Genomic DNA, 14499 nt, shown 5'->3' on the forward strand with positions numbered 1-14499 from the left:
CTATATGCTTGATTATACACTAGACTATATACTTGATTATAGACTAGACCATAGACTAGACTATACACTAGACTATAGACTTGATTATAGACTAGACTATAAACTAGACTATAGACTAACCTATAGACAAATCTAGTTTATGTTCATGCCTATGTTCTAGTCTACCGTTTACTGTTTTCTATTTATTGTAATGACAGAACTCCTGCCTTAAAGTATGTAATCCTGTGCGCATACAAGCTTACCACACGAATTACACAATTGATGAAAAATACTTTTAAAGATGCCAAAGTAAGTTTTCACTTTATTTCTATTTGTTTTCACCAACAACTTCATTTATTCCTCTGCTTAGGTATTTACTCATACTAACATGAATGAAATCTTATTTTCTTTCTTGGAAATGCTGCTGCTGTTGTTGTGCGTTATTTAGTTTCAGTTGCTGTTTTTCCATTTAAAGGGATTTATCTGTGTGTGTGTGTTTTTTTTTGTAACACAAAAACATTTTAATATAAGAAAAGTTTACGATTTGTATATTATTTTTTTTTTTTTGCTTTTGCAAACTGCTTTGGCGTTGTTAAATTAAAGCTGAAGTAGTTGTTGAGATATTTACTATTCTTTTGTTCGTTTATTCATTACTTTTGTTTAAACACTTTTTTTGTTGTTTTTTAATTTTGCTTTAGAGCATAGAGAAGTAGGGGAGAAAAAAAACGTTGGAAATTATATTAAAATTTAAATTGATTAAAATTAAATATAAGAAGTTTTTGGGAGAGTACACAATTATTTTATTTTTATTTTTTTTTAACGATTTCCATAAATAAGAGGAATGGAGAATATTTTAAAAAGGAATTGAAAAAAATTAAAATTTTTTTGACTCATAAATTTCTGCGACCATTAACACTCTGCAGTCGAGAATTGTTTATGAAAATTATATGGAAATTTTCCAAAAAAAAAAAAAAAATACGAATCAGTTGAAATAAATATAAGTGAAAAAATTTATTTACTTTTATTTACAACTTTTTAACAAAACAAAATTTAATACAATTGAAGAAAATTGCAAAAACAAATCCGAATTTTAACGAAATAAAATTTTTAAGGATAAAAATTCAATATAAAGCAGAAAACAATATGAACTAAAAAAAGCCAAAAACATTTGGACACTCATTAATTTGTTAACGCAAAAAAAAACGGAGTGAAACACAATTACAAGAACAGAAAACTAACAAAAAGGAACATATAGGAACATGTACAATTTCAGAGGTGGCCAAAAGGGAATGAATGCAATTTTTATTTTGTATTCCCTTTTCCGTCTTTTCCGTTCAAACAACAAATTTGCCATGTTGTTGTTTGCATAACATATAACAAAGAACTTTTTTTCATATAGTATATTATGTGGTGATGTTGCACAAACAAATGAAAAAAAAAAACAACAACAAAATTACATAAAAATTCTGGAAAAAGGGGTTACAACAAAAAGAAAAACATTGTTTTCATTTTTAATTAAATAAACAACTCAATGGGGATTTTGTTGTTGTTGTTGTTATTTTTTCATTTTATTTATAAAAAATAATAATAACAACATAAAAAGCAAATAAAATAAAACAACAATAGCTACAACAAATATTTATAGTATATACTGTTGATTTTTATTTGTTTGTTGCATGTTGAACGAACAAATAAAGGCAGATTGTGATGTGATGTAAATATTGTCTATAATGTTTTAGTGCAATCAACCCTCGATATAAAAACAGTTGCACTATGGTCTTATGTGTAGTAACAGACTCTTGAAAAGACTTTACTTAAATTTTACTCTGGATTCAACTGAAACAAAACTCTATACGAGCTACCAGACTGGACTCTAGAGTACAAGTCCCGCGCCCCTCGACTAAGCTATATATAGGCAGGATTCTGGAATATAATAAAGAATGGACTCTACAATAGAATCTGGACTTATATTTAGATTAACTTTATACTACATTCTCTACTACATCAGACAAGACTCTAGACAAAACTCTAGAATAAGCCTCAGACAAGATTCTGTGTTAGACTTCAGACTTAACACTAGAATAAACTCTACTTAAAACAGTTTAGATTTCTTATTATAGGCTAGACTTTAGACTAGAGTCTAGACTATGTTATATCATCTAGACTCTAGACTAAATTCTAAAACTATCTATGCTAGACTCTGGGATGTACTCGAGACTATATTTTGCACTAAACTCTAGACTATACTCGATTCCAGTATTAATACTACTAGACTTAATTCTATAGACTAAACTGTATACTATGATTTATAATATACTCAAGACTTGACCCTAAATAAAACTAGACCCTATCTAGACTAAACTTTACACCTTAGTGTGTACTCTAGATAAGACTCAAAACTCGACGCTAGACTATACTTGACTAGACTATTATCTATAATCTTAACTACACTCTATGCTTGACTTCAGTTTTTGCCTTAGATCGTTCTCAAGACTGGACTATAGTCTGACTTCTTAGCAATATCTTAAAAAGTATGATTTGAATAACACAATTGAAATGATGAATTACTGGAATAAATTCTACGTTTGTAGAAAATTCCAACAAAAAACAAGTATGAATATATAGTCGGTCAATACCGGCTATATGATACCCTATACCAGTCAGTATGTTAAAAAAGTGTATAATTTTTAAAAAACAAAGATTTTAGTTTGTTCTTTAACCGTATTGTGGAATATTTTTACGTATTATTGACAAAAAAATAGATTTTCTACAAAAGGGCTCATAGGGGAGCAAGGTTAAATATGGGCCTATCCTTATAATTTTGGGTAGAGGAATTTACGTCTACCTCAAAGTTATTTATGTAGATTTTAATCGTTATATTAGAAATTTTAAATGAATTTTGACCATCAAGACATTTTCTGAAAGGGAGTTAGTATAGGGTCTACGGTCAAAAGAGGCCCGATCACTATAAAAATTAGTAATGTCATTTATCGTTCTATAAAACTAAGTTTTGCAGATTTTCGTTGACATTATAGAACATTTAACGTGATTATGAGCCTACAGTTGTATGAAGGCTAGGAGAAATAATGGACCGATTTCCAATAGCATGTTCAATAGTGTTCGTCCTTAAATCAAACTATTTGACGGACGGACAGACGGACATAGCTACATCGACTCAGAAAGTGATTCTGAGTCGATTGGTTTACTTTAAGGATGGTCTATAACCAGTGTATTTGGGTGTTACAAACATCAGCACAAATGCATAATACCCTCCCCTCTTTTTTACCCCCAAATATGCAAATATTCAGAAATCCTACATTATTTGGATCTACATACATACAACAGACTTTATTCTGTACTAGATTTTGAGCTGAACTCTAGGCTGGATTTTAAGCCATACTTATTGTTTGAATTCAAGGACAAGTGTAGTCTACAAAGTTCCCTGGACTTGTGATAACGTCATAACAACTTAAATAGCTTTACCTCTTTACCTTTTCAATTACTTTCAATATTACAATGAATTCAATTTTAAATTCCACTAACACTGACCAATATTTACACCCACAGTGTTTCCACATACATTATTCTACATGTATGGTTAATGCAAACGAAATCAACACAAATACAAATACAACACATATGGGGTAGTAAGTTGTACATAATAACGTGTATAGCTGTTTATAGATTTGTGTTAGGGTATAATCTGTTGCAACTGCAGTCTATAGTGCTGCAAACAAAAAAAGTAGAAAAAAATGTAAAGTAAAACCGTGCAACAAGCTTATTGTTACTAAAAACTTATACATAACAACCAACTCACATGTAACTCATGTTACACCCAAACTTCCGCCGCAATTTCATCAGCAGCGCAAAAAAATGTAAAATGTAAAAGTGTGTGTAAGTGTGTAATCTATACGTTATACTTATATGCAACAACCACAAATTGTATATACTTCTTTAACATTTATATGCCAAATAAATGTTATCAACTCTGCTTGTTGTTACTTATACCGCCACATCTACAGGATACTTTACAATGTATTTATGGAGTCATGTAGGAGGATGCTAGTTGTGAGAGTGTATTGCAAGAATGTGTTTAACTGTGGTAGCTAGTTTGTAGGTTGGTGTAAGCCAGGATTTTATATATATTGGATTATTGAATAAGGTAATTAAGTTGAGTTAAATTTTACAGGTATATTGTGTTACACATACTTAAAGATTAAAGATCAAATGAAGCCAAGATTCTGTAAGATAAATTACTTAAATAGTTTGAAAAGAGAATTATGTTAATTCTAAAGTAATTAGTAAATTACAAGTTGTGAGCAATTTGAAATATTTATTTAAATTTTACTCTTAATTATTCGATAGTTTTCCTTGATGACCGGATATAACTTTTAATTAACGTCAATAAGAAACAAGAGCGAAAAATTGCCATTCCCTGATAACATCCTTGCAATAACTCATTGACATCATATTCATGGATTCTTGTTGTTGTTGTTATATTAGTATTGCTGTTGTTATTTTAGTATTTGTACGATGTTGCCCTGTTGTATGTTGTTGAGTTTTTATTTAACGTCTGACATTGGGGATTATGCTTCATCATGTTGTTTTGTTTATTGTACAATATTTTTGTAGCCAGTTTTTTGTTTATTTATACATTTTCTTCTATACTACCGACACCACAACTCACACAAATGTTTAAAAGTTTTGTTATTTCTCTATTGCAGCTTCGTTTTATTATTATTTTATTTGCAAGCTAATATGTTGGTGTTGTGGCAAAGAATACACATACATGTGCTTGATTCCTTATTGTACAATGCTGCAATGAGATTCATTAGCGAAATTCCAGTAACGTTTTGTGTAATAAGCATTTGCAGCAGTGCTAATAGCAACAGTAGTAGTATTTGTTTTATATTATATGATTCCATTTCTCCATTTCTTTTTTTTTTTCTCTTCTAGTTTTGCCCTTTTTGCTTTAAACATTATGTTTTTTTAGTCTGGCAAAACAATACATTTGCTAACAAACAATTGATTTTAATTAGAATTCACATAAGGGTTCCCTTGATATTTGGTTTGAATAAAGTGTATTGTAAAGAAATATTTAGAAAATTTCTCTTATTGTATTCCCGTTTTTTGTTTAAATAATATATTCCTAGTAAATGAGCATAATTTATGAGAATTGCAAACAATAGTGCAAATAATTAAAGTCAACAGACAAGATGTGACTAGTTAAGCGAAAGGGTCAAATATTTAGCAAACATTTAAAAACTTGAGACTAGTTTACTACCAATTTTATAATCTGGCCTACTGACTAGCCTGTAGTCTAGTCTTTAATCTAGTCTATAGTCAAGTCTATAGTCTAGTATATAGTCTAGTCTATAGTCTAGTCTATAGTCTAGTCTATAGTCTAGTCTATAGTCTAGTCTATAGTCTAGTCTATAGTCTAGTCTATAGTCTAGTCTATAGTCTAGTCTATACTCTAGTCTATAGTATAGTCTATAGTATAGTCTATAATATAGTCTATAGTCTAGTCTATAGTCTAGTCTATAGTCTAGTCTATAGTCTAGTCTATAGTCTAGTCTATAGTCTAGTCTATACTCTAGTCTAGTCTGTAGTATATTCTATAGTCCAGTCAGTAGTCTAGTCTATAGTCTAGTCTATAGCCTAGTGTATAGTCTAGTCTATATTCCAGTCTATAGTCTGGTATATATTCTGGTCTATAGTCTAGACTATTCTAGTCTATAGTTCAGTCTATAGTCTAGTCTTAGTTCAGTCTATAGTCTATTCTATAGTCTAGCCTATGGTCAAGGGTAGATTTTAGTCTATAATTTTTTGCCCAAAACATATTTGTGTTACAAGTACACACTTCCAGCAATTGGCTAAAATGAAATGTAACAAGAAAAAAAAACAAACATACACACTAAGAAAACTCTAATTCAATTTCATTTCAATATGTTTAAATTGTTCAAATAATCAAACATATTTAACAAACAATTCATTTAGTCAATGATGTTGATGACGATAACACTTACTTACTACTGATGAATATGATGAGGATACGATGAATAAATACTACATTCTCAACTTTAAGCACAAAAAAATGAGTTCGAGTTAAATAGAATAAATTTGGATAAAAGGGAAAACAAAAAGAATTTCAACAAAAGCACTGATTACATATAAAAACGAGATAAAATTCCAAGTAGTAAGTGAATGTATATTATACGCAACAATAAAGAAGGGAGGAGAAGAGCAAATAAACATTTAACACACTCAGACAGAATAATTTTGAAATTGGTAAAAAAAACTGTAATTTTCAATTGCGATATAAGGGAGGCATACATTTCTATAAACCTCTTCTTTAAATTAAAGTAATAATAAAAGATTTTAATAATGTTTTGATGAAATAAATTTCTTCAGTATGTTTTTGTTTTTAATGTTAATGTAAAATTTTAATGTCATAAATCTGTGACACCCTAATGTTATTTATAAAATACTTGTGTGAACCATGTACATACGTACATATTAACATATCATCCAAAATTTTTTATTTGTTTGTGTTTGTTGGAAGAACTGAATTAAAACTGTTAGTTTGAACAAATCAAATTTTGGCACACAAATACAAACACACTCACCCATAAAAACCCTGTAGTTCTAAAGGAATCCAATCAACAAATTTATATAAACATACAAACTATCCTAAATTTGTCCATCTATTTTAAGGTACACTCTTGTCTAACGATACCAACTGCGTCCTTTTTTCTGCAGGGTTTATTTATTTAAGTGGCAAAATTTGTGAGGAAAATGCAGCTGAAGAATAAGCAGAAAGTGAGGAAAAAACAAAGAATTTATTTTTTGTTTAAAAATACAAATCAAAACCATATTGTGAAAATATTCAGTTATACATATAAAATAACTACTGAATTGTAAAAGAGATGTATCTGCATGTGATCCTGAGAAGCTTCATTTAAAACATTAAAAGTGCGACAGATAGTAAATCATACTGAAAACACTTTTGCCAGAATAAACATCAAAAAAGACTAAGCTATACTCCAGTCCTAAGCTATATCCTAGTCTATAGTATAGTCTACAGTCTAGACTATTGTCTAGCCTACAGTATATTCTATAGTCTAGTCTATAGTATAGTCTAGTCTAGTCTATAGTATAGTCTATAGTTTAGTCTATAGTCTAGTTTATAGTCTACTCTATAGTCTAGTTTATGGTCTAGTTTGTAGGCTATAGTATAGTCTATAGTCTCTTCTATATTCTAGTCAATAGCCTAGTCTATAGTCTAGTCTATAGTCTAGTCTATAGTCTAGTCTATAGTCTAGTCTATAGTCTAGTCTATAGTCTAGTCTATAGTCTAGGCTATAGTCTAGTCTATAGTCTAGTCTATAGTCTAGTCTATAGTCTAGTCTATAGTCTAGTCTATAGTCTAGTCTATAGTCTAGTCTATAGTCTAGTCTATAGTCTAGTCTATAGTCTAGTCTATAGTCTTGACTAAAGTCTAGTATAGTCTAGTCTATAGTCTGTTCCATAACCTGGTCTATAGTCTAGTCTATAGTCTATTGTTTTGTCGGGTCAATAGTCTAGTATTTTATTTGGTCTATAGACTGAATGTCAAAAAACTTTGTTTCTTTGACGTAATTCCTAATTGGATTCAATTTTAATAAAAGTCTTACATGGACAAAAAAATTACTTTGGGTTTTCACTGAAGGCCTGCTCTCAATTGAGGATATTTGGTGTTTCACTTACAGCTTCATTTTTAAGAGAGGTCTGGTGTACTGGTCTCATTGCGTCAATGCTTTTGGGTTCGTGAGGTGGATTCACTTTTTAATGCTAAGCAATCTCGAATGATGTATAATAATGAATATGGAACAAAAGTCTAAGATTTTTTAATTTTTTGTTTCTTTTTTGCTTGTCTTTGTGTTGCATGAACATTTGCTATTAAAACCCTCGTTTTCCTTAAAATTTAAGCAGATAAGAAAAAGTAACGTAGAATACTTGTTACTCTGTTACAGACATGTGGAAGTATGTATGTACTTTTATATACAATTCCTGAGTAAGTATTTGATATATAATTCAATTTAATTTACTTATATTAAGGTAATGTAGAATCCAGTCCGTCCCTTAACTGTCTGACTGAATGACTAGCTATCTACATAAGTATATATACATATGTAAGGTATTATGTTTGCCGATTAAGGATTTAGCATCCTTTTTAACCTTTAGCTCGTGTGCGTGTGTGTGTGTGCTTTTTAAATAAATAAAATCTAGAGGTATGGGAAACGGACCATTTAGTAACAAAGTGTGTACAACCATTTAATCCTTTATTTACGCGTTTTCATTTAGAAAACATTTTACGTTTGTTTTTTGAATTTATAGCGTAAAGTGTCTGTCCCAGAAAAACACTTACGTGTAAGTATCTCTGTCTATAACCATGAGTATGTGTATCTAAATCAAAGTGCAAGTGGTTGTGAAATTTTATGTTATACCCAAATCTTAAAAGCTCAAAATTGTGGTTACTTGCCGTGTGTATGAGTGCTTAGGGTATGTATCCTTTTCCTTAATTTGTTTGTTTTTTTGTAATTTGTTGTTATTTCTTTGGTTCCGTTATATTGCTATGTTGTTTATTTTCCTTTTAACCTTTTACTTGGTTATTTCTCCTTTTTCTTAAGAATTATTATTATTATTATTTTTCGTTTTCATTCAATTTTAATATCCTTTGGGGAGTTGCTGTCTAAATTAAAACCGATTAAGCTTGTCTGGTTTTTGGCTTATTGTTTAATATGATTATAATACAAAAATATATATTTATTTATACAATCTTTAGAGCATGTTTTGCCATCATAAATCCCACATTAAGTAAGTATAATCAAATGATGTTGATTAAAATGCGTATTTGTTGAAAGTATTGGTTACCAGGAGAATTTGTTTGTAAAAGGCTTGAATTGTAAAGATTAAACTTAAAGAGTTAGATTTGAAAAAGGATTTATTTGAAAGAGGAGTTGTTAGGAAAATGCTGAGATTGTAAGGTGAATAATGATATATTTTAAAATATTTTTGTTTAAACTAATAATCTCTAAGATACATAGGTTTTAATGAACTGAAAACATATACTACAATATTTGTCAGACAAATCAGTTAATATTTCTACAGAAAATGGAACTCAAATGAATAAATTCTTTAAAAAGATTGGCACTTTTACGCTTTATCTAAAAGCTTCCCAAATTAAATGAGATTTGAACTACTCAAATCTGAATAGTTGCGATTTTTCCAAATTTTAACAACGTTCTGTATATATTTCAAATTCATGTACTTTAGATTTTAAATCTAAGGATTTTATATCTTATTTATAAAAATTATTCATAGGTTTTTAAGGAATTCTTTTTTATGAAAATTAGTTTTATAACCTTTGATAAATGTTTATGAATAAGATTCCAAGACGTATGAGTTATTTAATTTAAAATTTGTATTTATATATTACGTATACGTAATAAATAAACCACAAGCAAGTTTTAAAACTAATTCAAATTCCTTTAACGTTCTATGTTGCAAATTTTATTAATTTAGATTTAAAATCGCTTTAAATTTATTTATTATATATAGAATGAGAATTTCAAGACGTATGATTAATATAAGTAATAAGTTTAAATTAAATATTAAGTATACGTGATGGTGTTTTTTTCTGCTCATAAGTAAATGAACCAAAAACAATGTTTGAAACTAATTCAATTTCTTCCAACATTCTCTGTCGCAAAATTTAATAATTAAAAAATAAAAACAGCTTTTAAAAAATTATTCATTATAAATATAGATTCAGATTTTCAAGGCGTATGAATAACATATTTTTTAGGTAAAATTATATATTACGTATACGTAGTGTTTTTGAAGTTTTTTCTTCTTCTTAGATATATGAACCAGTAGCAATTCTAAAACCTAAAAACTCTTTCTAGAAAACCAAACTTTTAAAAGCTACTGCAAGTCTGCTGATTCAGAGCGATACTCTGATCTTCCCACCAATCTAGAAAACAAACTTTATACTTAGATTCCTTAAGACTAAACTTTATGAACTTTTTTTGCATTGAACAGGACATTTTAAAATTTTTAAAAGGTTTTCACTGCTATTGGTTTACTTCGTCTACAAAATAGTTTTGAGCTGTTTGACAGGATTCAGAGAAGGTTAATGAATCTTATAGGGGAGGAGACTGTTGCTAGATCATGTGATTACAGCGTTTAAACATGTGTTACTTATATTTTTCTACAGATATTATCAGAATATGTAAATCTATACTATGAGCAGAATGTAATATACTATAGGATGATGAAATGAAAGACTCTTCATTGAATCTTAAAGTCACCATAGTCAACAAGAGGCTGAAGTCAAATCACCAGATCTCACAACCATACATAACTCTGATACTTTATTATCATGTAAGTGTTACTACAGTGTAATAAATGTTACCATTGACTTAGGTTTCAAGAAGATTTTCTTACTCTCGTATAACCAGAGACTCTCCCATTCTTCCTCCTCTGGTTCTTTGTTGAAACTTAAATCGCAAAAGGATTAAGTTATTCTACTAGAGAAGAAGTTAGATATATGCATTGTCGGTATACTTTGGTCTACCGAATAATTCACTAGAGGCTTTTGAACAGAACTAGCTTTAGAGACATCACTGAAGGGTTAAGAAAAGTCAGTTATTAACTGTAGAGCTACATTTTCCAGTTATTCAGTTCAGTTGGTATTCGCTTTGCGTTAATGGAACATACGTCAATTGAATGCAATAAGGGCATAATTCTCTAGGTTATCCGAATTAAGATTCACCTCAGAGTAGTCACATTTACACATATCTCTATTGCAGAAGTCATCTTAAAGGTATTGCTGAAATATGAAGACAGCTCTTGTAACCATTCCTACTTGCTGTGGAGCCTTTATGGCTGATATATTAGAAAGTTCTACTCTTAAACAAAGTTCGCTTTATGAGCTTATAAAGTTGTGCCGCATTTTGAAATAGATCATGGTTTGGTTGAATAATGTAGGAGAGGGATCAGTCGCCCGCCATAGGGGCACATCTGTTAATAGCGAATAACTTGAAACCCGAGTAATCGATTTTTTCGTTTATCGATTATCTATCATCCCTGAAAGCTTGAAAGAATAAATTTACATATGTTGAGATATTTCTGCCCTTTGAGAAACCATTAATCAAAAAATAATTTTACTGTTTGAATTTTCTGCACCAACTGTTTTAGTTTTTGTGATAGAAAAAATATAAAGATCAGTTATAGAACGTCAATTATAGTGAGCAATAAGATAGAACAATATTTTCGATAATATAATTTGAAGCACGAAAAAAATTTAAACTACACTCCAGAACTGCCCGTGGGACATATTCCCCAAATATATGTATTGCTTGTGATGTAAAACAATAGTTGGTTAAAATATAGAAAAAATCAGTAATAACACAAGTTTACAAATTAATATTTTTTGCTTGCTCACGAAATACATATTTTTGGAAAGCAATCTGGTGGTTAATAAAAATTTTATTTTTTTTTCCTGTACGTCGAAATTTTGAATAATTTTAGCAAAGATTGACAGAGATAAAACTAAAGCCAACATATTTAAGTATCTGAACCAAGAAAAACAAGTCAGATATCTATATTCGGCTGTGCCGAATCTTATATACCCTTCCCCATGTATGTTTTAAAAAAGATTTTTTATTTATTTTGTATCTTTGCACACATAACATACACACAAACAAATATAAACTGTAGCAGAAAGAAATATTAATCGTTGTAGTGTACTACCACCGTCAAACTGCATTACCACCCTCAAACAAATATGATCTGTATTACCAACATATTACTGCTTTATCTCCTTGTTGTTTTTATGCTTTTTTTTATTAAGTATTTGTTAAGAAAATTTTCAGATGTAGTCTCAGATTTGAACCCATATCTGAGTTATTTATGTACCGATTTTAATAGGAAAATTCTCGAAGGCATGTCTGAATTATTGAAGATTTGGATCTCGAAGATATGTGTAGTCTTTAGAAAATTGTTTTCAACAGACAAACAGACAGACGGACATGGCTTAATCGACTCCACTATCTATAAGGATCCAGAATATATATATACTTAATAGGATCGGAAAATTATATTATAGAAATTACAAACGGAATGACAAACTTATATATACCATTCTCCCGAAGGTGAAGGGTATGAAAATTGACAATATGTAAAGTGGTTTTAATTTGAGACCGCCTCAAACAAAAAAGTGGCTTGTGGTCCCCCTTCTACCCTTTTAGTTGATAGGTATACACTTAAAATCAATCCCATCAAAGGCTGATCAAAATCATATCGGCTACTACCCGATAAGGTAATTTCACAAAAAAGCGCCCTCTTAAGGACACGGAAGTTTAAAGATCGCAGTATGAATAAAGAGCAAGAGGGGGTAAGAGCATGTACTATTATTTGGCTAATCCCGATAATCCAAATCGAGATTTGGTGTAATCCAATCAAAGACATATAATGGAATTTGTATAAAATACTAAAAAACAAGATTTTTAAACAATTAATCAGATTGCAAGAGCTAACAATGAATACCATAGACTTTTGGAATAATTACATTCGATGTAAAAACTTTTTCTTTTTCCTTTAAATCTAAACTTGATCTTATTTAAGAAACACAATCTCTTTTTTGGGTAACACAAGTGTACATATTAAAATCAAACAAATTACCTTTTGGAGTACATAAGCATTTCTAAAAAAATTTCTTGCAGTTTTAACCACTGACCAGTATTTTCTTAATTTAAGAATAAAAACTAATTTATTTTCATTACTAAAGGGAAAAAACCAAAAAAAAAAAAAAAAAACAGAAAAACAAAGAACTTAAATTATTGCACCTTTAAAAGTTTAAAAGCAAATTTTTAACACACAATTTTCCATCCAACGTTATTATTGTTGTCGTAGTCATTATTTGTTGTTGTCATTTTACACTTCAACATGACAATGATGAAAACCTTTAACAATATTGTGCATGTCTCTCTTTTTTTTGTATGTAGATTCTTAATATAAAAACAAATGTCCTTTGGAAACCATGAACAGGCCTAACGCGACATTTACTTCCTGTTATAAAGAAAAGCTACATACAGTCACTTACTGCTAGGAAGTGGCGCAACAAAAAGAAAAGGCCTGTAATTCGAAAAAAAAGAATTTAGCAAGAGAAAAAGGACGACAATAACAGCAACGTGTGCTTATGTTTATGAACATACTGTAACTAAGTCCACACAACGGAGGTTTTGTTTTTTTTTTTTCTTTCACGACAGTCTGTCTCTTCTGGCTGGTTTAGCATTTATTTCCCTTTAGTTTAAATGTTAAATGCGAGGTGTATATTATAACAGAAAATAATGAAAACAGCAAAAATCTAAACAAAAAATACAGGATAGAACAAGGACTAAAGCAAGCTAAAGACAAAAAAAATCCTTTTTTTCTGTTGTTAACTCTTATGACAGGATACGGATACACTACTTAGCTATTGGCAAGCAATGTTTCCGTTTCCCCTTGTTGCAGTTCATTTTTCTACTCTGTTCTCTAGTCTGCTCTATGTTGTTGTCAAACTTGTTGTTTTATTTTTCTAGTAGTCACTGTCCTTTTTTTTCCTCTAAAAATCCTCTGCAGCCTCCTGGTTTTTCTGGGTAAATCTGTGTTTTTTTTCTCTTCTTTCATTTTATTAAACCACCAGAGTGTCTTGTTGGCTTTTAAAGCCAAAGTAGTATTTGTTTTGTTGGATTTGAACAATTTTTCTATTTATTTATTTTTTGCATTTTTTTTTTTAACATGAATCCATGAATATTTGTATATTGTCATCATTGTATGCATTATTTTCCATGCAATAAAATAAAGCCAACGTCGTAGTCGAGTCTTTTATTTTTTTCGTTTGTCATCTTCATTTGCAAATGTAGTGGCTGCTGGTTGTTGTTGTTGGCTGGATGGCTGACTAACTGACTGACTGTAGTTGTGTCCTTAATTAAAAGTGACATTTGCCTTGCTGATGGCAGTAATGCGTAAAATTGAGACACATATTTTATTTTTCATTTACGATTATGGTTAATTTTATTTTGAGCGTCAAACCAGATTTACAGCATTTTATGAGATGTTTTTCCGCATTCCGTTTGGCTTTATAAAGCTGGCGAAAAACAAAACGGAGTTTGTTGAACTATTTGACAGTTTTGTTGGCAATGACTGCTCTTAATCTGATTGCTTAGAAAATTGAATGAATGTTAAAATTTTTCATTTATTATTTGTTTTATAACGCTTTAAATATCTTTTTCCTTTTCATGGCAGCATTTCATAAATCAGGCTGGGTTTGAAATCTTCCCAAGAAATTTTAAAAACGTTCTAGTTTAGATAAAGTTCAGTTCTAGTTCTTGTTCATTTCTAGTTCAGTTCTAGTTCAGTTCTAGTTCAGTTCTAGTTCAGTTCTAGTTCAGTTCTAGTTCAGTTCTAGTTCAGTTCTAGTTCAGTTCTAGT

Source organism: Lucilia cuprina, chromosome 5, assembly GCF_022045245.1.
Source record: "Lucilia cuprina isolate Lc7/37 chromosome 5, ASM2204524v1, whole genome shotgun sequence".
In the NCBI taxonomy this organism is placed as follows: Eukaryota; Metazoa; Arthropoda; class Insecta; order Diptera; family Calliphoridae; genus Lucilia; species Lucilia cuprina.